We start from the raw sequence: 26,701 nt of genomic DNA, 5'->3' as shown, positions 1-26,701 counted from the left end.
TTTCAAGCATTTACCCTATTTATAGGAGACATTTGTACACAGTGCAAACTCTGGATGAGATTGGATGTGGATGCTCCTGGAAAATCCTTCCTGCATCAGCTGCAGTTCGCAGTGCAAACCTGGTGCCTCAGCACTGCACGGGGTCACCTGCCTGCAGACAGGAGCATCTCACCTGCTTAAAACTGTCAGATTACTGATCCCTCACAGCAGACAAAATGATTATTCCAGGGTGTTTTGGCTTTTTTAGTGAAGTGACAGGCTCTCAGATGAATTGTTTGCGTGCTGGATGATTTCTGTTGACAGGGATAATCTTGCTGCGGTAGGAAAAAGAATCAAAAAATGACCTTTTCTTTTGCAAATAATACAGGAGATGAACAATATTATCAGTGCTGTGTATCTATATCCATTTAAAGGTTTCTGTTTATGGCATCTCACATTGCCACGGGCCTGATCCCTGTAAATGCCAGGTGATGGAACATCTCCCATGGGTGGACAGGGGCTAAAGAGGGTTTTCAGCAGGAGAGGGAGCTCTCTCTGCACCGACTGCTGGGGAACCAATGCTTGCTGCAGGCATTAAAAATGCCAGGGAAAAGCTGTGCTCACCATTTTGTCCTCATGTGTTCTCTCATATGTTTGCAGGAATTTCACAGGCTGTTTAACTGCAGTGATTTGGGGTTATATATCTAGTGACGCTCTATAAATCTACTAGTAAAACGAGCTTCCTTGTGGGGTGTGCATTCATTTGGGCCAAAAAGAAACAACACACATGCTTAAATGCAACAGCTTTTAGAGGAGTTTGGCATTGTCACATCCCTTAGGGATCTGCAGGTGGGAAACTCCTATTTTTCAATAAGTTTACAGAATGCTAAAAGCTATGCAAGACACAGCCACACAGATACCGAATTTCCTATTAAAAAAAAATAGATCAGAGGGAAGTACTGTTGCCTTTTTGATATAAATACATTTTTTTTAAAGGGAAGGGAAGGGAAGGGAAGGGAAGGGAAGGGAAGGGAAGGGAAGGGAAGGGAAGGGAAGGGAAGGGAAGGGAAGGGAAGGGAAGGGAAGGGAAGGGAAGGGAAGGGAAGGGAAGGGAAGGGAAGGGAAGGGAAGGGAAGGGAAGAAGGAAGGAAGGAAGGAAGGAAGGGAAGGGAAGGAAGGAAGGGAAGGGAAGGGAAGGGAAGGGAAGGGAAGGGAAGGGAAGGGAAGGGAAGGGAAGGGAAGGGAAGGGAAGGGAAGGGAAGGGAAGGGAAGGGAAGGGAAGCCGCCCTGCACTGCGGCTCGGCTCGGCGCTGCGGTCCCGGAGGGGAGCAGGGCTGTTTCCATGTTCCCGTTCCCTCTGTCCCGCTGCCCCGGCCCGGCCCGGCCTCTCCCGCCGCGCGAGGGCAGCAGCAGCCGTTCCCAGCCGTTCCCAGCCGTTCCCAGCCCTTCCCGGCCATTCCCGGCCGTTCCCAGCCCTTCCCAGCGGGAATGCCGCGGCTCCGGCGGAGCTGCCCCTGCTCTGAATCACAGAAGCACGGAATGGGTCGCGTTGGAAGGAACTTTGCACGGGCTGGGACACCTCCCGCTAGACCAGGGAGCTCAAAACCCCATCCAACCTGGCCTGTAATGCTTCCAGGGATGGGGCATCCACCACCTCTCCGGGCAACATGTGCCAGTTTCTCCACCCTCGGTATAAAAAAAAACCTTTCCTTATATCTAATCTAAATCGACCTTCCTACAGTTTCAAACTGTTCTATCTCTACAGGCCCTGCTGAAAGGTTGGTCCCACCTTTTTAGTGAGCCCCCTTTAGGAACTGGAAGGAGCTCTGAGGTTTCCCTTTTATCACTCCATTGCTCCATGGGGGCTTTTGGCTGTGCTTGGCTGGGAATGTGAGTGAGGGTGGGATTTAGCTCCAGTCACTGATAAGGGCAGTGCTGTGTACGACTGGCAGGGTGTTATGGTGGATTAGGGTTTCATTTAGGGGTGTTAGAGTGGATTAGGGTTTGATTTAGGGGCGTTAAAGTAGATTAGGGTATGATGTAGCAGGTCCCAGATTTAAGGACTCCATGCTGCTCCTGCTGGGTGGTAAAATAGGTCTCTGCTACCTCTGTCCTCTGGGATCCCCAAATGGATCTGTGGGAGTTTGGTTGTACTTTCTCTCGTATTTTTCGCTTGATTTCATCCTGAATATTTCATTTTAATATCTGATGAAGCTCAATTATCCTAGCTGTTAACACATTGAGTAAGGCAGATTTTAGCAGCCCCTTCATTACTTTATTTTTCTCTTTTTTTGTTGTTCTTTTTCTTGGCAATAGGAAAGTCTCATTTCCTATTTACTGCTGTGAACAAAGCAGTACATGGCAAAGATGTATTTCCTTTTCACACTCTGTGTTGGTTTTGGCTGGGTTTCAGGTCTGACCTCTCCCTATACACCAGATGTTTGTGCCCCTGTTGTAGTTGGTGCTGGACAAGCAGATCTTCTTTTTTTCCTTTTCAAGGGGAAAATCCTTGAAAAAAATCCTTATCCTTGGCTCAGAACAGGAGGGATTTAAGTCTACAGTTATCGATTTGATTAAGAAAACACATTTCATTTTGTGTTGTTTTTTTCTCTGTTGGGATATTCTCAAACACTAGGAAATTGCACAATCTGAATGACTGCTTAACTTAAAATTGCAACAGCTCGCAATTGCAACAGCCTTTGGAGTGAGCTCATGCCTGCCTACTGAAATAGAATACTCACTGATAGAATATTTATGTGTTTAAAGAAGAAAGCCTACAATACATACCTTGAAGCCATGACTTATGTTTCAATCTCATAAACAGATGGGAGAAACCATTGGGTTTGTTTTGTTTCTCAGCACAGGAGAGCCATATTCACTTCTCAGCTTTGGGCACAAAGTTCGTGGCAGAGAAGTGGCATTTCAGGACTGATTTAATCTCTCTGTATTTCATAGTCACTTCCACGAGGCACACAGGGGACCTCAGCATTTCACAGTGGCAACAGGACCGAGTTGTGGACCTGCCTGTGCAAATCTGCCCAGGCAACAGCACGTGAAGGTTTAGGGGCTGGAGCAGTCCCAGATCCAGGCAGAAGAAGGAAATGGGACCACAGATGAACCAGTTCTTTAATGGAAGCTCTAACAGAAGCTGGAACAGCTGGGTTGAAAACTGATGCACCAGGAGGTCAGTGGTCTCATTAGGTACATATTTAACAGGAATAAATTCCAGTGCTGAGCCAAACCACAGCCTCAGAGGTGAAATCAAAGTCCCCAGGGAAACCCAGTGTCCTCTGAGCACTATATTAATCACTAACCCGTCTTTGCTATTGACATTCATTTCCCCATGAAAGGGTTTTTGTTTATCTGGGATAATGTGTCATTCTTCCCTGGGGAGCTGGAATTTTATCCAGGTGCAAGTCATAGCAGAGCTTTGCCAAATGCCCCACTGCACTGCACTGGGTGGCACAGGGAAAACTGCAGCTTTGGGTGGGAGAGGATAAGTCATGGTGCTGGCATTCTTCAGCACAGCCATGCTCACAGCAGGGTAAGATTGGGGTGCTGATGTTTGACCAGCCTGCTGAGGGCTTAAAATGGAGCACAGCAGCCGAAATACCAGTTTCCCCCTTTCAAATGTTCTCAGGAGTGCTAGTTTGGCATTATGTGTGTCCTGCAATGGAATGTGCCCCTGTTAGCATATTCTTCCAGAATTAATCAGACAACTGGGATATGACTCTCCATGAGCAGGAAGTAAAGCCTCATTTCCTGTAAATCTGTGTCCTGTATTACTAGACTCCACTGGAAAAAAAAAAAATCTGCTCCCAACAGCGAGCAGGGAGTGTGTGATGTGATGACATGCACACTAATGAGCAGGCTGAAAGGCAGCTGCCGAGTGGGATGGCAGATGGCCACACTCACAGGCTTCCTACCCCGACTGTCTGGAGGTCAAGTGGGAGAAGGAGTTTTCAGGAGACACAGAGAAACTTCTCTTCAGCTCTAAAACACATCATTCAGGGGTGGGTGGATGTGGCATCGGAGCTTAAAGTGTTGTAGGAGGTGCTGGCAGAACGTGCAGCACAGCATTCCCATAGAAATGGGAATTCCCATTCCCATGGGCTGGGCTGCTGTCTCACCTGACTCCACAGAACCTCTACCTTCTGCATCTCCTAAACATCCTCAGCAAGTCTGGAGTTGCAGATTTCCTCACGCCAGAACAAGCTCCTGTCACCTGGAGCCTAACCTGTTTCCAGGCTTTGCCTTTTCCTGGGGTAACACAGGAATACATGCTGGGCTTAGAAAATGTGTAAATATTGAAACAAGAAGTGGGGTAATTTCTTTGTAATAGTGAAAGAGTTGGTAGGCTCCCTTTTACAGTTCATCTTCCTGCAGTTCCTCTAACATACCCTGGCATGGTCATTCACCCTGGCATTAAGGCAATGCAGAGAAGGCCATGGGCTCTTTCTCCTCCCCTGCTGATTTCATGGTGCACATGCTGTGTGCTGAATTTGGAGAGACAAACCTCCCTGAGTTGTTGGTGCTGCTGGCTGGAGGCATCTTGCACTCCTCTATCCCAGTCCCCTATCTCCACTCTGTGTGTGCTGGCTCTTGTGCTCAGGGAACTGATCTGGGTAAAAATCAAGAAAAATGGAAAAATATGGAGTTTAAGCCTGGATGAATCCATCAGTCTGGCTGGCAGCATGGCCACCTGATAGCAAGTGTCTTCTCAAGAGAAGGGGCTGCTTTCTTCTTGAGCAGCAGCTATTAAAAAAAAATATTCCATAGGCACTCCTGCTTTCCTGCCCCAGCACCCTGGGTGGCTGTGTGTCCCCAAGGGTGGTGAGAAGGACATTTGTCTCTTTCCTTAACACTACAATGGATTTGTGCCCAATTAAAATGACTATTAAGCGTGGCCTTCATTAGTAGGACTGACAATGGAAACTTTTAATCAAGCGTTTGGCTTGCGGAAGAGGCGGAGGAGGGAAAGAATCACTTCTCCATTTACCACGGATAAGTTACGATAAAAAAACCCAACCTAAAAAAGAATTCCCCGTGAGTAATTCGAGTGCAATACAGCTGGATTTTAAAATTCATGATTTAGGCGTGGGAGGGAGAAAATGTATTTTAAATCCTTGCTTTCTCCGCCCAGCCAGATAAGTTTAGCAAGGATCAGGTTAAAGTGACTGTTTTCCTTATTGGCTTGAGTGTTTCTGCCAGAACTGGATTTTTATGTCTCACTTTTAAGGGGACTGGAGCAGGGGAAGGGTGCTGTACTGGAAGTGCTGACACCACTTCAGTGCAGGGCAGCCCTGCTAATGGTGCCCACAGAGCTGGAGGAGCTCACTTGGCAGCTCATAGGAGGCTTAGCCTGACAGAAAGACTCTTTGAAAATAACTTACTGCTCCAAAAATAAACGAAAAAAGCCCAACCTTCTTCACACTGAATGGGTAGCAAAATTGCTCTCAGCTTTATGGGAGTCCCAGGACATTGTCCAGGGCTTCCCCAGCCAGCACTGCCATGGTATGGGGTTAATTGCTTGAGGTGTGGTGGGAATTGTTGGGTGTGATTTAATAACACTCTACATCTAAAAAAGGAGGGAGGAAAAACTAGCTAAGCCGGAACAGCCCTGGCCTTGCTGAGGGTGGAGGCTGAGTAGGGTGCAAGGGTAAAGGTGTCTTATCTACGCTGTGTTCTTCTGTCCCCAAGGAGAAGCCACTGGCCACCAAATGTCCTCCCAGAGCCCACCCATCCAGGACAATCCTAGGCTGCTGTAGTCCCACTCTTGGCTTCCTCACACATTTTTCATGACTGTGATCCCTTTTGCGTGTGTAGAGTGCAAATCTGTTCCCAGGGAAGAGAAACAAAGGTTGGATGCTTTAAGCCACCATGCTGTGGGCTTTGGGGAGTTTCTGGTGATGTTCTTGGAGGAGCTGCCTTTCTCTTTTCTCCCGTTGAACTGCCTTTTTCTTTTCTCCCGTTGGAATGCACGCTGTGCCACAAACCACAGTGCAGAGTAAATCCACTGCAGGTGTGGGCAGCAACCACCCTGCTCCACATGGCACAGACCCAGGAGAGCTGGTGCATGGAAAAGAGGTTGCTGTTTAACACAATGTGAAAGGTTTTCAGCTGGGGACACCACCATTTATCTAATTTTTCAAGAAACCAACTCCAAAACTGAGTTTAAAGCAGTCAGCTATTTGCAGAGGGGAGAACTGTGCAAAAATCAGGAAGTTCTCAGGGTTGCTGAAGCAGAAACGCTTGTTCAAGCCACAGAATCAAAAGGGAAATTTAAGGGATCCTGAGCCTTTCAACAAGAAATTGTTCTTTTTAAATAATGAGTGTTTCAGCAGGGAGGTGACACTTTGCCAGCAGGACTCAGAGCACTGGGAATGCAAGGGATGCTCAGGAGGTGGGACAGCAGTGAAGTTATCACAAGAGCTGGAAAAATGAATTCAAAATGTGTATTTCAAACGACTTCCATAGTTTGGAACGGCGTAGGCTTTAATTCAAAAGCAGGCTGTGAAGAGATGTTTCAAACTCAAACCATGTTAAGGTGAAAAGCCCCAACACAGGGCTGTGCCCAGCAAGGCCCTGGCATGGTGCAGCACATCCCTCCCTGCCTTGCCCTCCCTTTCTGTGGAAGGTGTGTTTATTTAGTGGTGGCCAGTTCTGTGGTTACCCATTGCCCTGTGACAACAGTGTCCACTGTGTGGAAACCCAGGTTGCATTAGCAAAGCTAACAAAGCCGAGGCATCTTTGCATTCCCTCCCTTTCTGTGTTGACTGAGATGAAACCATTTTGCTTTCTTTGTCTCAAAGCACAACCTTGGAAATGCAGTAGAAAATTCCCTCGATTCCCTCCAGCCAAGCAGAGGCTGCCACATGGGCAGGTCCATGCCTGACCACCAGTTCAGGTTGGGTTCCTCTGTGCCACCAGATGTCTTTATGTAACCCCAGCCTCAGACCAAGATTAGCTTTCACCGGAATGCAGGTTTGCAGCTATTCCAGGGAGGCTCTGCAGGAAGCCTTGTGTGCTGCTGGAGGGTTGCATTTCATTTCTCTGTACAGCTTGTAAAAGGCTTCTTGGAAACCAGATCTTTGCATTTTACTTGAGTTTACTTATCTGCCAAAAGCTGTTTCAAGTTACTCTTTCCGAGCCATATTAAATGAATCCGTAGGTAAGAAGGAAACAGCAACAAGTACTGTGTATCTGTGTTGAGAACTCACCGCTTCTAATTACGTTTCCCCCTTATGAGGTTTAATATCGAGGACTACAAAATGAGGTCACCCTCTATTAAATATAATGACTTTCCCTGTGGAGCTTGCAATGAAAACAGCTTCACAACAAAGGTTTCTATTTAAGGGAGAGGAAGCTTCTATTACAAAGTAGTCCCCTAACTTGAGTGCAGGGGCTTCGTTTTCATTTGCTAGCTACAACAAAGTGAAAAGATTTGGGTTGAGGCTTTAACCGGTGCTTATCTGAGAAAAAACAGGCGAGTTAATACATGAAGATAGGGAACAACAAAAGAGCTGTTGCTGCAGGAGCTGACCTAGAACAAGTCTGGCATGCAACATTTGTGATCCCTGAGCCACACCAGGGCCACCGGGAGCTGCATGCAGTGAGCAGAAAGGTAAAAGCAAGAGGAGCAGGTCTGCCATTCTCTTTTTGCTGCAGGCTGGACACAGTTTAGGTGCCCCACGGAACAGGCAGTGTGGTCTGCTCCAGCAGGAGATGAAATTAAAATTGTACGGGATACAGGAGCTACTTTTGAAGACTGGGAAGCTCCGTTTGGTGCTGTGCCCTCTTGCTGAGCAGCTGCTATGTGTCCTGCGGGCAGATCCTGCCCTGCCCAACCAGTAAGTCTGCATATCTCTGATTTTCAGAGGTGCAGTGGCTTGAACAGGCTGTCTGGTGCTCCTGTAGCTATTTGTATCGCTCTTTGGCTTGGTATTAAAAGCTAAGTAAGCACAATGCTGCCTTAACAACTAAATTCTCTTTTACACCAGAAACTGGAGGTAAACATGGCCATAATTTTTTCAAAACTGCTGTTGCCCTGGTAGCAGTTTAACAAGACAGGTTAAACTGGCAAAGTTTGCTCTTTCTTTAAAGGTATTTTTTTTAACTCCTGCAGCCTCGCAGGCAGGAATGCGCCAGGCAGTTGTTAAAACACTGAGCCTGCCAAGCGCAGGAGGGTTATTTTGGCATCAGCTCTCATCCCGTACGAACTGCGCGGCGCTAAGCTTGCCATGTTCGAGCCGCGCCGGGAGCAGTTCGAGAGCGGCAGCCGCGGTTGTTCAGCTCCGGCTGCTCTGCTCCCCGCTTCCCTCGCAGCTCAGCTCGCTGCTCTCCACTCCTGCTCCCCGCAGCCGGCTGGAATCGCATGTAAATGATATTTCATTGTATTAATGCCCCGGCGCGCGGTGACGCACTGCAGCCTCCTCGCAGGAAACACAGCCCGACCCTGGGGCTCGCCGGCAAGTGGGATGCGGATCAACCTTCTCCGCCAGCGGAGGTTCTCGCCCTTTAAGAAAAAGCCTGCAGTAATTTTCCATTACCCTGCACGGTCCTGTCTACGTGGCAAGAATTGTTTGTGGAGGCTGGAGCATCACGGGTGAGGCGCAAGCTCCAATCCGGCTGCCGTTGCTTGGCTACGCGCTCGGCATGCCGGCGGCACGCCAGGCTCCTGGGAAGCACCTTTGTTCCCGAGAAGGGATTTGAGTTGTGTTTTCATGCCGAAAGCTGGGGACAAACGCTGCTTTTCTCAAGCAGCCTGGCAGAACTGGGCTTTCCAAGCAGCACGAGGCGGCCAAAATGCTCAGAAGTAATAATAATAATATGTGTGGAGTCCATTTCTTGCGAAGGTTTCTCTTCCCTTGCACAAGGAAATATCTTGTAATGAGCTCGTGATGTTTGTTTGCTGTTGCACTGATCATAACACCCACTTAATCAAGGCAGAAATACTGTCAGCAAAATCCTCCCCCACTCTTGTACTTTCCATCTAATAAACCAGACGGATCGCTGTTGTCCTGCAACTTGATAAGCAGATTATTTTTTTTTAATGTAAGCTCTGGAGTTCTGACAGGAGAGTTGTCTGAAATGCCTAAAATATTTCAAATGCCGCCAGCAGAATCTGCAGCAGCAGGAGGAGCAGGTCTGTGTGCTGTCCCTGCTTGCTGGGGCTCAACTTTAAGTGTGGCAGCAATGTTAGTGCAACAGGCATTTCCATGATGTCTGGAGTATGGCTTCAGCTCCAGGACAGCTTATTTTATCTGGGTGACGCTTGATACTGTCATCAACAAGAGTTCTGTGTTCCTGCTAGCAGCCCATGCTGCCAAGGCCTCTCCCATCATCAGCACCCAAACCTACACTGGTAATGTCACACAAAGTGTCCCACCCTCCATGTCCGTCCCCCCCATTTAGGTAATGGTGCCACTTCCCTTCTGCAGCAGCTCCAGGAACCCTCAGAGGTTGCTCCCCACGAGAAATGAATGAACATGTCATTTCGGGGTGTCTGCCTACCACTGGAAAGCTGAGAATTGAAACATTTGATATAAAGTGGAACACACTGAGCATCAGCCTTAATTCTGCTTCACGGAGTATGAAGCCAAAGGGGAATTTTGTGCTGGCGCTCTGGCATGCTGCATTTCACAGATGAACAAACCTCACCCAGCAGAGCTCTGGCACAGCTACACAGGGGACCACATACTCAGCCCCATTCCTTGGGGAGCTCTACATAGATCATGGCTTTGAGGCATCTCTCCTGGGCACAGGCATAGCCTGCCCTGCAGCCCTGTCACCCTGATACTCGTGTCTCCTAACCACAACCTCTCTGAGGTTTACAGTTAAGCGATGTTGGTTTCCTGCAGTTTCTCTCCCAAACTAGCAATGTTCTCTGCTTTCTGAGCTCCTTTTTGGTCCTGTTTCCTCACACCCAGCCTTTCCACCACCTCCTCCTCATCCCTGCTGCTGAGGGCTCCGTTGGTACCACCCAGCACCTCAGTTGATGCCCCGACCATCCGGGGACCTGCACAGCGTTCCTCATCTCTGGGGAAGCCACGCAGGAAGGGCATGTTCAGCAGCTTGGCTACATGCCATCCCTCACCTGGAATATGCCTGTCCTCCATCAGTGAAGTGTGCCTTGTCTGATGGGAACGACTGAGCAGACGTGTACGAGGGTGAGTTTCCACATCCCTAGGTCAAATTTTCCCATATGGGTAACTTGATGGTTAGAAACAGCACCTTGTCCACACTACACACTGCTCGGCTCTCTGCTCAGTGAACTTTTTTACTTGTTTTATCTGTCCTTGGATTGGTTTTTGTTTGTTTGGGTTTTTTAAAGTAAACTACTGCCTCTTAGTATTTAAAAAAAAAAAGTGATGTCTAAGAAAAGATGGGTTTGGCTCTTGAGAACTGGTTGTTAGTAGTAGCCCTTTTCCTTTTCAGTGTGTTTCCAGAAGCAAAAAGCAGTACTTGGGAACTCTTTATTTTTCAAGAAGGCACATAAACAGAGAAGTGTGCAAAAGAGGGTCCCTCTCCAAAATACATCTGCTCTGTGCAGTGTCTGCTGTAACACAGCACCACAGCCGCCTTTGCTTGGGGTTTGCTCCACACAGGCAAATGCGGAGGATCCTAACTGCCAGGAGGAGGGTTTGCCTCCCTTGTTTGCGCAGCTAGGAATGTGGGTGAGTCACTGCCTTGGTTCAGGAACGAAACCTTCCATCCCAGCGCCTTCTGCTTTTGTTTGCTTTTAGAACTGCAGCGTTGTTGAAGGTAACTCACGCTCCTGTGGCTTCTCTGGGGCTCAGGTTTAACATCTGGTTTCACGTTTTGTATTCACTTCTTAAAAGCACAGAGACGGGACTACATCTTCCCAAATCCATAGACTCCTGAAGATCTTAGGGGATCAGAGCAAACAACCCCCCAGTCGGTCCCGAGTGAGCCAGGCTGGTTTCCAGCACAACCAGTGCAGTGGGGTGTGGCTCTTGAACAGCAACGTCCCTAATTAAAAGAGGCAATTTCCGACGACAAAATTAGAAGAGGCTTTGAGGTCATTTTGTTTCAGGAAGGCAAGAAAAGCAGAGAAAGAAAAAATGTGCTAGAAGGACACAAAACGCAGAGCAGAGTTTTCTAACTTTTCTAGCTTTCAGCGATTTAAGCTTAGGGACTTGTGGCCATTTTGTGAATGAATTATCTGATTTCAGAGGTTTTTAAATGCCTTAAATTATATTCCTACTTTAGCAAATGAACTCCTTACTTTATGGGGATGCTTGAGTTTCAGTTCTTTCTTTTATGTTTTGCAGATTGAAAAAAAAATTATAAGAAAGACTCTTCATACATAATTGTGCCATTTTGCTTGACTGCAATTTGACATCTAAACTTCATCTTTTTTTCCATATATAATAGATGGTTTCATTCTTGGGTTGTTTTTTTCTGGTTTGGTTTGGTTTTTTTTTCACTTTAAGTCTGCCAGTTATTCCCCAAAGCCCAGTATTTATATTTATTCCGTAGCAAGCATGTGACTGTCGTGACTGCATAATTATATCAAAATGAATTTGAGTTCCTTTTGTTGCAAAATGTTCCAGGGTTACTGATACGTTTTGAATGCGTAATAAGCTTCGGGTATTGAGATTACAAGACAAACTATCTGCAAAATCCTACGGATTAAGGTCATGCATGAGATATTTAATTCTCCCTCCTGTGAGGTTTGATTGCAAGATAGTCTGCTCCCACTGACTTCTTAAAATGAGAAAGCTTGAAAAAATTGACCAGATTCTGTCAAATTTGCTTTGCTGCTAGAGGAGCTGGAGGTGTTGAAGAAATGGGGAACTGTGAGGAAAGAAAGAAGCAGAGACCAGGAGGGTCAAAATCCCTGCTGGCTCACAGCTTGGAAGTGAGGAAACACACCAAGATGACTTTATTTTTCTGCCACAATTTAATCCACTGTAGAATTTGCTATATCAGAAGGGGCAGCTCTTCCCTCTGTTGCTGTGACTGCAGCAGTGTCTCAAGGCTGTGGTTGAGACCAAGGCTATGCTGTCTGGGCCACAGAATGTGTCCTTGCAAGTGAAGGATTCAAAATAAGGATGGGAGAAATGTGAGGAACAGAATGGAGGTCACGGGGGGAGCACCTCAGTCCTACAGAAATTCAGTCGTATCTTTTCCCTCCTGCCTCCTTCCCATGATATATGTAAGATCAGGCAATACACCACAGAGACTCGATGGAAAGTAAAACTGGGTTAAACTTTCTGGGGGACAGCCAATCCCCAATACCATTGCCCTCCTCCACATCTGCCAGGAGGTGAATTCAGTGAATTTTTTTTTTTTTTTTAATATAGGTGGCCATTCTTATGTGGTTTTTTTTCCCCCCGTAAACCATTGAAAATCATCTGATGTAAATACCTTCTAGTAACTTATTCTGTCATACAAATAGGGTGTATCCTTAGAGAGAACCAACTACCCTGGCTTTAAGTTAAATATGGATCAGCTCATAGACTCTCTCTCCAAAAAGGGTGTGGATGTGACAATTTCAGCCTGTTGCAGACATGATTAGTCACTCGTGTCCTTCATGCCGTCTGTAACTAGGGCATCGCTGCTGCCTCACTGCCTGTCCCAAGGGACCTGGGTGGTTTTTGTGCAAAAGCGATTGGGCTGAAGAAGGGGTGGAGAAATGCAGCTCTCAGCCCAGGATATATTTAGTGAATGCAGCTGTGGGAGGCAGCAGGAACAAGAGAGCTCTTGTATTGCCTGTGCTCTGACAGCTCACATGCCTAAATAATCTCCTGGTTCCTTACCCATATGTTTCCTCCCCCCGGTCCCCAGTGTTTTAAGTTCGAATGTAAAGTTATACTTTAATTTAGTCGGAATCCTTCCAGGAGTTTAAATGTGAGATGTGTTACAGTGTCAGCCTTGCTACAGCCCTTCAGGCGGGGCAACCAGCAACTTTCACAGGCACTGGACTTTGTCCATGGCGAGTACGGAAATTTGACTTCATCTTTTTGGGAGGGTGGTGATGCTCGAATATGCTTTTCATATGCACTGCAGAGCTTGCTTTGGCTTGGAGCAGACCTGCAGCTCTGGTGCAGCCCCTCTCAAGCAAATAAATTCTATTTCTTGCCAGGGCTGCTGAGCTGGGGTGCAGAACCTGCTTTTGGCGCCCTGGGCACTTCATTGAGCTGTACAAACTCTGCTGGTCCTCCTGGCATCCCTGGGAGTCTGATCCAATATTCGCTGGGACGTCATGGGATAAAAAAAGGAGGACAAAAATAGGTTTACTGACCCTCTGGGTCAAGCGGGAGCAGGTTACTGTTGCTGTGCATTAGGACTGATTGGTCTGTCTGTGCTCTCTGGCCATGTTCAGGCTTGCCCCCAGAGAAAGAGATAGAGGCTGAGAATTCCCTGGGTGTCTTCTTGCCTGGCTTCTTCAGTGTCACACACAACAAGCCACGAGCTGGCCACCCTCAGGCCTTAAAGGTTTATGACCAATTAAACTGCAGAACATAAAAAGCCCCCTATTTTTTTGTCTTGTTCTGATGTGGTTAAGAGTTGAAGAAACAAGACTGGTGCAGGGTAGCAAAGTCTGAATAATAGAGACATCACATTTAGAGGAAGACAGGCTCTGCCATTCCTTTTGTAAAGCTGTCCCGAAACCCGCGGATTCCGTGCCCGGGCCTGGCTTTGTTTCAGCAGTTAAATGGTTAAACGGAGCACTAATTGGCTCTGAGCGCTCCAGTCCTTTACAACAGATTATTGGCATGCTGGTAGGAGCAGCTCCCTTCCTTCCCTTCCCCCTTCATTATAAAAACATGTACTGTAGAGAAACCAAATACCACATGGCGCCCTGCGCCGAGCCCGTCACCGCTCCCGCTCCGTGTTCAGCACAAAAAGTCCTTTTATATTTGGGAAGCGGAGGGAGAAAATTCTGGAAAGGCAAGATCGTGGGGATAGCGGCTGAATCGCCACATTTATTTGCAGTGTGCAGGGGCTGGAGCCCACAGCCCCACACAGCCACAGTGCCGGGGGGGGCTCCGAAAGGGGAGGGGAAAGGAGAACGCTCCCCGTCAGGTTTCGGCTTTGCGGAGAGCTCTCGGGACTCACCGAGGGGCTGAATGTAAAGATAGACAAATGAAAGCTTTAGGGAAAAACAAAAAAAGAAGTTGCATTAGTGTTTTCCCGAGGAGCCGTGGGCGTTTTGAGGCAGCTGTCTGCAGAGGCAGACGCCATTTCGTGAGGCGGCATTGGTGCAGCGGGAGGAGACATGTTGTGTTCGTGCAGTTTGGGTTTCAAGGTTTTTCTCCTCGGTTTAAAGCAACAGGCTTATTCATCCTGCCTTCACCCTCCTTCAGTTCAAAGGCTTTCTTTTTTTTCTTTTTTTTTTTTTTTTAACTTGAGGGGAAAATAGTAATCACAAGTAGGGAAAACCAGGGAAAAGGGGAAAAGTTCTCCTGAGGGGATCACAGTGTGCAAGCAAAATGAGGTCTCTTTCTGGGAGACAAAAAGTCTTAGAGGTGTAACATGGTTCCAAAAATGCTACAAAGGGCATAGGGAGGATAACCAGGATGACAGCCCAGGTGTGCAGGAAAAATGTACACCAAGTGTGTTTTAAATAAAGGATCTTTTTCTGCTATGAAAAAAGGTCTGGTCTGTGCACGCACGAAACCCTTTGTGATTTACACGAGCTGACTTGACTTCCAGGTATTGAGATACTAGTTTTGATCTAAAAGCCCAGACTTTTGCTAGTGCTGCAGAACTGCTCTTTTGATCAAAGGAGAAAATAGGGATTGTGGCAGGAGTTGCGCTCAGGCTGATCCTCTTCAGTGCAAAACTCCTGGAGCAAGCTGCAGCGTTTTTGTTAAGGGCCTTCGGTATGGGAGCTGACTTTTTACCACTCTGGGACCTTTCACTTGCAAAATGCATTATAAGGCTCATTTGTTTAACAAGTCTCTGCGAGCTGGAAGAGGGAGAATTAATGCTGGCATTTGGGAATACAAGTGATAGTGCTGCATTTGATTTTGGTTTCATGTAATTATTTTCTGGTTTCAGAGTCAGGAAAAGCTGCTCATTTATATTTCATGTAGCTGTTTTTTTTTTTTTCCCCTAGCTTCTTAAGGAGGCAGAGCTCATGAAATCATGCTGTTAGAGGCCTGGAGCTTTTGATCTGATGTTCAGTTTCAACAAATTTCTGTTCTAGAGGTTCTGCACTTTAGGGGAGACGGCAGGTTATAGAGATAAATCAGTGTATCTGCTAAAGGAAGAGCTACAAAATGAGCGTAGAGGATCTCTGTTCACTTTCCTTGCTGACTCAGCTATCAGCATCTCGTTGCCAGCTGACCAGTCCATAAAGTGTATCTCAGAAATGTCACAGCCTCTGCCAGAATATGGCACGGGATTGGGAATGCTGCAGCAGTGCAGTGCACTTGGGTGTGGGGCTGCTGACTCCCAGAAAAGCAGCCATCCTTATTTCAGCTGCTCACAGAAGACCTGAACAGTTTCAGCCACAGTATTCAAATACCAGCTAGGTATGCAGAAGTATTAGTCATATTTAAGACTCCTCCACGTTCTGTGCATTTTTTTGCAAGGCCTTTGATCTCCTGGCTCTGGGTCTGGCTCTAGCTTGAAAAGGCTCCTTTTCAAGCTTGTCACCTGCAAAGATTTCTCTGAGACGATGACTCCTTCATTACAGAAAAGCCTCTTTGCAACCCAAGACCATTCTTCTCTCGATTGCCTTTTTTTACTCTGCTAAGGTTACATTCCATCTGCAGTTCAAATATAACCTGGGTGCAGTGCACCAATCACCAGCAATTAGATGTAGTGAAGAGGGTTCTAGTGTGACATTCATGCACATCCTTGGTTTGTTTGTCTAAGACTGTGCATTTTATAATGATAATATAAAGTATAAAATAGTTTCCATTTATGAAAATTACTTTTCCAGCATATACTAATGTGCCTTTTGGAACCTCTTAATTAGGCTATGTTTTCTACTAAACTTAATTCCATATTATTAACAACACTTGAGTAAACTTCAACATTCCAATATTAGTTGCAATTTTCATTCTGTTCAGTGTGTGTGTGTGTATATATATGTATATACAAGAAGATAATCCTTTATTAATCTTTTGAGCAGAACAGTTTTCGTTTGTGTAGCAAAAGTCCTGTTCCTGAATGTTCATTATCAGCACCTGATATGCTAGCCTGGAGCACAATAGCCTAATAATTGGAGTTTAAGGGAGAAAAAAAAAATCCAGTTATTAAAGTCACAGTGTTTCATTTTCGTGCATGTTACGGTTTTAAATTATTCAAGCATTTGCCTTTAGCTCCTACACGTATGAACTTATGCTCCCCACACATTTTTTTCCCCCAAAGTGCTGTATGGTTTCCTTTGTCTTACACACTAGGTTGAAGTATTCAAATGTACTGTTTAATACCAGTAGCATGTGTGGCTTGTTACAAGAAAATCTGAGATAGTTTCTCAGTTAAAAGCATTTTATTTTGACCTATTTGCTTCTACTTATGTCTTACATTTGCTCTCTTCATAGTCAATATTCTGTTTTATGGAAACGTTTTAAAGGTGTACTGAAGGAGAGGAATAAGAGGTGAAGTACCTAGCACAATTTATATTATTTCTTTTGCCATTATTAATGAGAATATGAAAGAAAAAGAAATGTTGGGGAAAATACAAGGAATGGTGATGCAATTATACCTGTATGTGCAAAGCTACAACATGCTTGCTCTTACTCTTGAAATTTAGACCTCTGCTTCAGGTTCTCTTTCCCTTCTACAGACTGGATTAGTTCATTTCAGTTGCATTTTCCAAGTACTGACATACATGCTCATTCCTAAATTCACTTCAAATGCTTCCAAATCCTTAGGACAACATTCGGTTTAGACACCCAGAAAAACCTGGAGTGATTCCATGGGCTTAGATGTAATTACTCAGCCATGAATTAAAGGCACAGGCACATAACTTGCATCCCATGTGTTTGGAGTAACAAGAAGAGATCAAAATCTCAGCTTTTGTCATTAAAGTAAATGTTTCTAGACTTAAGACACGTGTCTAGAGAGGTGATAGATTCTTGTTAGATGCATGGTTAAATCTTGAAGAAAATAAGTCTTATTTTGGGCACACAGAACCTTGTTGGGATCTTCCTCTGGGTGAAATGGCAATGAAGGTGGCAGTCAGATTTTTCAGGTGGTGATCAAGCACTGTGCTTGTCTCAGCCAGGACATCTTCTGTTTCATGTGCTGCTTTAATTGCACGAAAAACCGTTGACCTAATTTTGTGACAGGACTGTACCAACAGTGTTTTCTAGGGCTGCTTATGTTTTATCACAGCTCATCACCTAACACAAAACTTTGACTATTAAAAAAATGTGCACTGTGAATGGTTTTAAGCTGAGACAAGATTGTCACCCTCAATGGCTAGGTCAGAGAGAGGGGGAGATTTGTTTCAGCCTGAAAATCTCTTGTCTGCAATGGTTAAAGCTGGTAGTTCTGGAGTTTAGGTGCCTGATATGCCCAGAGCTGCTCTAGTCCCTGGACTGCTGAGCTCTCTGAGCTGGGTAAAGCTCTGGCAGGAGCCACTTTATAATGAATTAACTGTAGGAAGAAAATATAAAAGCTCAGGGGAAACATCAACCTGACACAGGAGCTATTTCTGTTCAGGTGACATTCTAATCCAAGTGTGTCAGTGCATCACTACAGCAAAAATTGATTTGACTTCACGTCTAGCAAGTATTGACAAATATGAAGTTTGTTTTGAGCTACTAACATAAGGGGTCTTTTATATCTGTGGTGCATTACAACAGGGTGATTCAGTGCTTTGTCAGACTGTCTATAAAATAAGTATATGCTTGTAAGATTTCAGAAAAAAAAAAGGTACCATTTCTTTTCCCTGCATGTGGCAATTTACTGAATAATGCATCATTTTGTCAACTTTTATATAGCAATCAATAAATGCCCTACGGTGCTACCTGCACACGGGAGACAAGAATGAAGATCGTTACGGAAACAGGCCTGAAACTTGCTTGAAATAAAAATCCCAACTCTATATTTGCGGTTTTGGAGGCCTGGGCTGTTTTTCTTTTCATTCTAGAGTAGCTGTAATTTATCTTGTTCAATGTGAGTGAAATTCCTCATGTTTGCAAGGCCAGTATGTAACCCTTTGCCACCAAAACTCCAAGGAGATTTACCAAGAAAATATAGTTGTTGTTATACTCATCATCTAAACTTTCCAAAGTCTCCACTAGAACTCAAATGAAGAGTTTGTAGAAATAAAAATTAGAGCTTATAGTAGTGAATTTTTTTTGGTCCTCGATTTTGATGTGCAAACAACTATCTGTGGTAAGCCTGTTTTCCCTTTTCTGATCGTATTCCTCAAGCACTTAAACAATCAAGCTTTACTGGATTATGTTTGCAGCAAATAAGTTTCAAGGATGGACAGGTAAATGCCTTTAGAAAATGAGCTTTACATGTGCACATGGAAGTAATCATGCTAGAATTTCAAATTATCAGAACTCACAAAAAATATTAATTTCATTGTCTATATCTTCTAAAAATATAGTTTTGCAGCTGCATTTAAAATCCAAATATTCTGAAGATTTGGCTTAGAAGTTATAAAATGTTCTGACTCTTTATGTAACAATTCCATAACATACTGGAAGATGGGAGAACAGTATATATTTTGGAACCTGAGATTGGGTAAGGCTCCGTTAATTGTGCCAATACTTTTTTTTTAGCATACTCTTGATAACACAATGACCACAAAATGCTCCTGTCACTCTGCAGATTGCATTTACAGCCAGAATGGTGACATAAAGAACACTGCTTGCAGCTCCTACCTTTTAAAGTGATTTTAAGCCCTATCACAATGTCTAATCCTTGTATGGTTCCAGTCCTGCAAGTTTCCAAGCAGGGAACTTCATCAGTGCAGAGCAGTTCGACTGTGTAAGCCAGGTCACAGCACCCGCCTTGGCATGCTGTACCTCTGACTCTACAGTCCCTGGGAAGGTGCACTTTAGTTTCTTATTTGCTTTCAAAAGTGATTTCAGCAGTAAGCAAAGTTGCATCATCGTTTTTTATCTAAGGAGACTCGTAATACCTTGTTAACACTTTTAGAAATTCCAGTGTCTAAGCAGGCACAGGCAAAATTGTCACTATTTTTTCTACCACATCCAAGTCCTCTTATAAATGTTTTCCAAGCCAAGTTGAACTGTTTGTTACCTAAAAGGTGACCTTGAAAAAACAGATCGTTGCATATAAGAAGCAGGGTCTAAAAAAGGGGGTAAAGAAACAGATTCGTTGTTCCAAGCTCCAGTGGTTTAAGAAGCAATTAAACGTATTATTATCCCATCACCCACATTATTTAAGTTTGAAACAGTCTGGAGATTTAAACTCTCATAAGATTTCATCAAAATAAGGACTACTGTGTCTTTTTGACTTTTCGTGTAGCTCTACGGCTGCCATTTAAGGCAATAGCTGTGTTAGACATTGACCAAATACAGCATAAATACCTTGACTGAGATGGTCTCTATTTCTTACATCCAGTTAAGATGGCAACAAGGGATAGTTTGAAGATGATCTGTAATAATAACGAAGAACTTCAAGTTTCAAACCTCCTTAAGAAAAGTGGATTTGATTTCCCAAGAAAAATGCATGTATATTCCCTAGTGAAGTTAATAAAAAGCATAATAATTAATCCTCTCACTAGACAATAGTTACTGGTCTGTTATTTGCTTTATTGTATATAGGAACTCATGCAAAACTGAAACAGCGAGGTGTGACAGTTGTAAAAGAGCTCTTAGATCTAAAATTTGAGCTCAGGCCACAAGATCACGTGTACAGTAACAGTACTGATTCTTTGATACATTGTGACCAACAAGTTAAAAATTTGCTTAGGAGAGACCAGTTAGATTCCTCAAAATAAGTTGAATCCATTTCTGACTTCCATTTCATCTTTATACTTTTTGTTAACAACTTATTTTTCTTTGAAAGCAGGAATAGAAAGAGCTGAATCTTGGTTGAATTTGCTTCATTTTGAATAAATTGAAAAAACAGTGGGGTTTGGCTTAGACTGAAAGATTTTTTTCTTTACCATATGTTTATGACACTGATAAGAATTTGTTTCTAATTATTCATGGTAATAAATCTTTTTCTTGCTGCTCACAAGGTTCATCATTCTGAATATGAGCCCCATAAAAGAGCCAGCAAACCCCCCATATTAACATAATCTCAGTTTTCAGTGTTAAATCCTAGGAACAAAAAGGGCATATGTGAAAGTTCTCTCTATGTGTGTAGATGTGTTTGCAATTATTCATTACTGGCTGGAGCAAAAGTGTGGATTTCAATTCCAGTTCCAGACTCGGAGCAGAATGTACAGCACGAGTTCATTGCTAGAACTGAGTTTTATCCTTGCTGCTGCTGGGTTTATTGCTTGTCTTGTGACAGTATCAAGATGCTTTAGCTGGGATCAATACACTGTAACCATCTTCACCAGTCACACAGGGAACCTGCTTCCATGCTTAGAAGGTGAATTTGTATCTACTTGAGCAGTTACTGTGATTTAAATAGTGAATTACTGAGGAAGGAAACAGAACGGGGGGGGGAAAAAAGCAGATTGTTTGACCAACATGTTACAGGTTACATACAAAACCTGAAAATAGAACCCCTGCTTGATTCAGAACAAAGTGACAACTTCTATAATCACCCAGTTTACAGGAAGTTAAATGCCTCCCACAAACAGCTCGCTGTGCTCAAAGGGCATTTGATATCCTGTTTGCATATGCTCTGTCCAAGTAAGCCAAACTATTGTGTTTGGCTTAGGGCCTAGAAAATTGGCATTGATTTCTTCTGAAAAGTGAGAATTTTGGTTGAAGAAAAGTTTGGTGATGGTGTACGTCTCAGTCTTGTTCAGACTCCTGTTTTTTGCTTCAAAAGGCAGATACAATACTTAACCATTTTGTCCAATATTTGCCTTTCCATTATATTTGTGTCTCCAAAGATCTGTGGGCTACACTGTATAACAAAGAATAAACTGCTTCATCAATCTTCTGCTGTCCTCTGGTACAGAGGGCAGGTGGGGAAGGGACACTGGCCTGTGAGATCACAGTGTGTGTTTTTATATTGTCCCTAAGGGATAATAACGTGGGGCTGGGGGAAGGAAGAAAGGTTTTAGAAGAAAATGAAGTACCAGAAAGTCAGATTCTGTGCCTCCATCTGGAATTTCAGCCACAGACACAATCTCAGAAAATAGTTCTCAACTTAGTAATGGAAACATTAACTTGGCCCATTATTATCAGACGTGTGGTTCATAAAACATGGCTGAAATACTTAGTTTAACGATACACAAAGGAAAAAAGTGTGTCATCTGAAAGAGAAGGAATGAACTTTATAGAGGAAACTGCAGAGTAGAAATGCTGAATTTAGAAGGAAAAAAATGGGGTAACTGCAGAGGCAGTAGGAATTTTGTTCCACTCTTTCATTAGGAAGAAGAATGCAAACAGACTGATCCTGGTAAGGAACAGCAAAGCTGTGTGAGGGGAGCCACAGCTCTGCAGAGAGTGACTGTACTTGTGCTCACCTCCAGACAACTTGCTTGGGGCCAAGGAACAGAGGATGTGGATACTCGTGTAAGGTTTTTTGGAGCTGCTTCAGATCTTGGTGCCCAGGAAGCAGAAGAGCAACACTATATATATTTAATGAGGATATTAGACTATGAGTAATTTTTTAGTTACATGTAGCAGCAATAGAGTAAGGGACTTCCAGAACCATTTGTCTGCAAATGTACATAGGTAATTTTTAAAAGAGGAACAGTCTATTACACTAGACAGTCTGGTATAGTCAGAGAAAATCAGGTAACAGTCTGAGCACACAGGTTAGGTCTTGTTCAGTTACAGACTTAAGCTCTCCTGGCTGGAATCACACTACTCTTACAAAGCACAATTATGTTTGATTGCTTTTCTCCCTTTCACGTGGTTATTGCAAGTGATCACACATATATTTTTCTAGAAGCGTACTTGTGTTCTGGAAGAAACAATAGAAAGGCTGGAAATTGTGCATGGAATATCTAAACTTGGTCCTTGCTGTGAAGTTTTACCATACAGGATCAGCTGAAAATGCTGACATAAGTAGAAGTGCTGTTGCTGCACTCTGCTTTCATCTAGATTCTGCCTCATCCTTCCCCCTTTTTTCACTGCTGGTGGTTTCCCAAGGAGAATAGCATCTGGGTTCTGTCCATACAAGCACCTCTACGTACAGTTACATGTGAGTAGTTCCACTGAGAGCAAGAGGATTGGCCTTTGCAGGAATCTGAATGGGACTGAAGTTGCAAAACAGTCTTTCTGCTATCCATAGTCTCCATAGACCAGAACTTCAATAATTCTTCTTGTGACAGGGAAAAAAAAGGCCTTTTGCCCTTCTTCAGTGAAAAGCTGCATCAGCTCTTTTGTACTACTACTGATTCCTTGACTGGAGGCTCCCATGCTGTGGCACCTTTATGTGGGTCACCACCATCCCTTCTCTGAAGATGGTAACACCTCATCCCACTGTCTACAAGTAGTAGATATCTGCTACTATCCTATACATGAGGTCAGCTTTTCTCTTTATTTTGAAAGGAAATACATCTCTTGGCTCAAAACCGTAGGGATTGATTCTTTTCAGCTGGCCACTTCCTTGTGGCTTTTCCAGGACTCAGCTGCCAAAGTCCAACTGCATGATTTCAGGTGCCAGACTGGATCCTGAGGCCTTCCATAATAATTTGAAGTATTGTTTGTTTAATTCTGTCAAAATTACCCAGGTTAATTATTATTATGAAAAAGGAAGACCTAGACAATTTCTTTCAGCTTTTAATGGAGTCACCTGGGCAAATGAAAGGTGAAAGGTGTGCATATTGTTTAAACTGACTGCTGAAGTGTGTAATTCTGTCATGTTTGCTGCGTGTGCTTCTCGCAGAGGAACACCATAGCTGGAGGTGGGGACAGCATTCATGGCAGTGACAGGAATGTGAGGGATGCCCTTCCATCTTGCTGATACCTGAAGTGGCTTCCACGGCTGTAATCAAAATAGGAAGGTGTCCTGGTGAGGTTGGCACACCAGGCAGTTTCTACGGTGTTGGCTAAAAAAAGCAGGGTACCTGGTTTTATTTGGGTGTCTGTGCTGTTTCTGAGCAGCAGTAAGGAGGGATTGATGTGGCAGACAGGCAGGTGATGGGGTTGTGCTGGCTCTATGCTCCCGCTGGGCTCTGGAGCTGAGGGTGTGCAACACAGCGGAGTGTATCTGATCGGAACAGAGAGGTCCGCGGCGCCACTCTCCGTGGGGAGTCTGGCGGGTGAGCTGCCCCTGGGCCCGGCGCACGTCAAGGGCTGATAACAGAGGTGGTGTTTGTGGAATGGCGGCAAACGGGGCCGTGAGACGCGGGGTGCCAGCAGCCAACTCCGGGGGCTGCACCCCGCTGCGTATCAGTGCAGGCAGGCGGAGGCATGAGGTCTCTGGGGTGGGGTCTGGCAGCGCCCAGCGGGGTCGGGTCCGCGCTGGGGCAGCACAGGTAGGACGGCCCGGCCAGGTGGGGCCGGAGGGGGCGGCGGCCGCTCCCGCTCTGCCTCCCGCCTCCCCCTGAGGGGCGGCTGCTGCGGCCGGCGCGCGAGGAGGCGGCGGGAGCCAATGGGGAGCGGCCGAGGCGGGGCGGGCGGGCCAATGGGAGGCCGCGGCGGCGGAGCGCGCGGGGCCCGGGGCGGGGAGAGGCCAATGGGGAGCGGCGCGCGGCGCGCGCGCAGCCGAGGGCCGGGAGGGGCGGGGCGCTGAGGGGCGGGGCGCGCGCGCGGTGCCGCCCCTTCCCCGCCGCAGTGAGGAGCGACCGGGCGGCCATGTTGTGCGGGGGGAGGGGAGCAAGGAGTTGAGAGGAGACGGCGGAGGCTCCCTCACACACACGGCACAAGATGGCCGGGGAGCAGCCGCAGCTCCCGCCCGTCTCCCGGCGCTCTTCCCGCCGCTCGCACCGGGGACACCCGGCGAGCGCCCTGGGTGCCGCTCCCGGGCGCCAAATCGGGCCCGGCGCTCTGTGGGCTCCGGGGCTCCGGAGGGCGGCGAGCCGGGCTGCCGAGCGGGGCTGCCGACGGTCGGGCAGTAATGGCGCCGGGCTGCGGAGCGCTGCCCGCGCCGCTCCCTCGCCGGGCGGGCGCGGGGCCGCCCTTGACCGCGGGCAGGGTGAGCCGGGAGCAGCGCCCCGACCTCGGGGCCCCGGGTGCCTGCCAGCGGGCTGCTCTTCGCCGGGTAAGTGCCGGAGTCTCCGTGCTCCTCATTGTCCTTTGTCCTTGGGAGGAAAAACAAAATGTCCTTGGAGCCGGGAGGGGGAGGGGGCGCTGCCTCTCCCTGCCCCCCCTCCCCCGCGCCGCTCGCTGAGGGGACTTGCGGGGACCCTCGGGGACCCCCACCCGTGCCCGAGACCGGGCTGGGCTGAGGGGGAGCGGCGGGACCAGGGGAGCCCCGGTGACCCTCGGTGGCTGCGGGCGCTCCCCTCCTTCTCCTGCAGCACCCGGGGGGCTCCACACGCCCCGTCCCCGCTGCAGCACCGGGGGGAGCAGCGGTGGGTTTTGGCTCCCCTGTGCAGCACCGAGCTCAGGGGTGCCTGCAGACCGGTTCCCCCCAGCGCAGCGTGCAAGGGGGGGTATCTGCAAACCAGCCTGGAACTCCAATGCAGCAGTGCAGGGAGGGGGGAGAGGTGAAGACTGTACGACATCATCATTGAAATGTTTAGCCCCGTGTCTGTGTAAAGAGCGTTTGTTGCCCGTCGCTGCTCGGATGGGGATATGTTTTCGTAGTTTTTAAGAACAAAGACGCCATGTCCTTTTCTCTTAAAAATAAAACTTGGAGTGGTTTTTTTGTGGGGTGTTGGCTTTTAACTCTTTGTAAACCAGTAAGAGAGAAACAGGCTGCGGATGAGACAGATCGGTACTTTATGAAACAATAGAGAGAAATTGACTTCACTGGAGAAACAGCAATTCAGGTGCAGAACTTTAAAGGAAAACTCTTAGAAATTACGTGCAAATTTGGTTTTGCAGTTAAAACGGCAATATAGAAACTTAAAAGCTTGAGAAAAACAAAGCTCGGTCATGCCAAGTCTACAGTTTAAAGTTGGCAAAATACTACAGTTGTGATTTAGACAACACTACAAAACGGAAAGAGAGTTACTTAAATATGAATTACACGATAAGGAAACGGATGAGTTTGTGTCTGACATGGAAAGCTTTTCAAAAACATTTATTGGGTGTCAGGTTTGTTTTTAGTATTCAGTTGATAGGTTTTTCAGAGACCTCACAGTTACTCTTTACGAAACATTTTAATCGTCGTTTCAGTGTTCTGGTAATTTAGAAGTTGTACAACACCTATTGCAAGACTTTATAAAAATGCAAGTTAAAATGGAATGTCTGACGTTTGTTTTGGGTTGGCTCGCATTCGGCAATTACCAATTTAAGGGTAAAATTGTAATTCTAAATGTTATAAAAAGCCTCTGTGGCAGAGCAAGAGGTAAATACTGAAAACTTCAGTTTTAATTGGAGGCTGTGTATGGCCATATTTGTTGGATTTTAATGGTGTGCGCTTGTGCAAGGTTATAAAACTCCATGCAGGTTTTAAATTCTGCAGTTGGAGCAATTCTACATTTTTCGGTACTTCCCCTGCAAATATGAATCTGTCATTGCAACAATTGAAGTTAGCCTTTTCTTTTTTTTTTAGAAATAGAAATTCAAGTTTCAGCAACCACTGGACTTCTGTCACATTTATGCAAAGTGTTCGGTATCTTTATTTTAGATTTGGATTATGGTGGTTTTATAACCCCAGCAACAGTTCTGCAGTGTAGAACAGGTTCTGGCATACACACTTTGCCCTAAAGAAAGTTCTAGCTTTAGGTGGGTGTCTGCTGGATTTCTCTTTTCTTAAGTATATTAGATGATAATTTTTTTAATAGCTTTGACTGGTGTCTTTCGACAGCTGAAAATAAAATAGCAGGTAATGGTCCAGAAAATAAATTGCTTGTAATTCACAACGTGTTTTATTTAATAGTTTTGCGGCGTTTTTTTATATTTAAGGTGTAGGGGTTTGAATTTATATATCATTCTAATCTAGCCTTAAAACGTTTTGTATAATTGTGTATTTACAGAGTGATTCCACACTTCTAGAGTATAAAGTAGTTGTGGTGATAAATTTAACTGGTGTAAAAAAAAAAATGTTATGGCTTTTCACAAAAGGCAAGAAAAGTTGGCTAGAGGTAGTGCAAATATGGTGTTCCTTGTGTTAAAGAGCATAGTTTGAGATCTAATTAAAGGTTAAAGAAGCTGAAGGCTTTAAAACTGTTTTCTGAAGGGCAAAAAGCATTTTTTGGGAGGTGAAGTAACTTAGGACTTAAAATTCAGAGAAGCTGATGACAGAAGCCATTTTAAAATAACTTTGCTATCACTAGAGGTTTTATTTAATTTTGCATAGCCTACTTCTGAAGACTTTAATGTGGAAAAAAAAAGTAAAAGGGCTGAGGGATATTGTATGATAAATTACTCAGTTAAAAAATCTTAAATTGGCATTTGAGCTTTAAGTCTCTCAGAATTAAAGTCATGGGAGACAGAAGAGCAGACTGCAGTTATTCATGAAAAACACATATCATGCATGATGTATGTCAGTCACTCATTTCCAGTGGGTTTTTCTTCAGCTAAGAATGTACAGCCACCCGTACTTTTATTTTTAGAGTTCA

At 45.4% G+C, this 26,701-nt stretch overlaps 1 protein-coding gene and 1 long non-coding RNA gene across 5 annotated transcripts in view; both read left to right on the top strand.

Annotated features, from left to right (window-relative positions):
- The first annotated feature begins 5,539 nt into the window (after window positions 1-5,539).
- Window positions 5,540-9,005, top strand: LOC146432616 (uncharacterized). Its single transcript, XR_014854258.1, has 2 exons — window positions 5,540-7,829; window positions 8,419-9,005. It is a non-coding gene; the product is annotated as an uncharacterized LOC146432616 (long non-coding RNA).
- An 848-nt stretch (window positions 9,006-9,853) lies between these two features.
- Window positions 9,854-26,701, top strand: part of CHD2 (chromodomain helicase DNA binding protein 2) — an 84,680-nt gene continuing 67,832 nt past the window's right edge. For 3 of the 4 annotated variants that reach the window (XM_085070395.1, XM_085070396.1, XM_085070393.1), the window contains exon 1: window positions 23,791-24,231. The gene's annotated coding sequence lies outside the window, so the exon portion shown is untranslated. Of the gene's footprint in view, window positions 10,149-23,790; window positions 24,232-26,701 lie in introns of those variants that run through there. The other variant, XM_085070394.1, reaches the window with a different exon arrangement.

This window comes from Lichenostomus cassidix, chromosome 10 (assembly GCF_008360975.1).
Source record: "Lichenostomus cassidix isolate B80296 chromosome 10, HeHo_3.0, whole genome shotgun sequence".
NCBI lineage: Eukaryota > Metazoa > Chordata > Aves > Passeriformes > Meliphagidae > Lichenostomus > Lichenostomus cassidix.
Note: the sequence above shows the minus strand (reverse complement) of the source record. Positions and strands in the feature narration are given on the sequence as shown.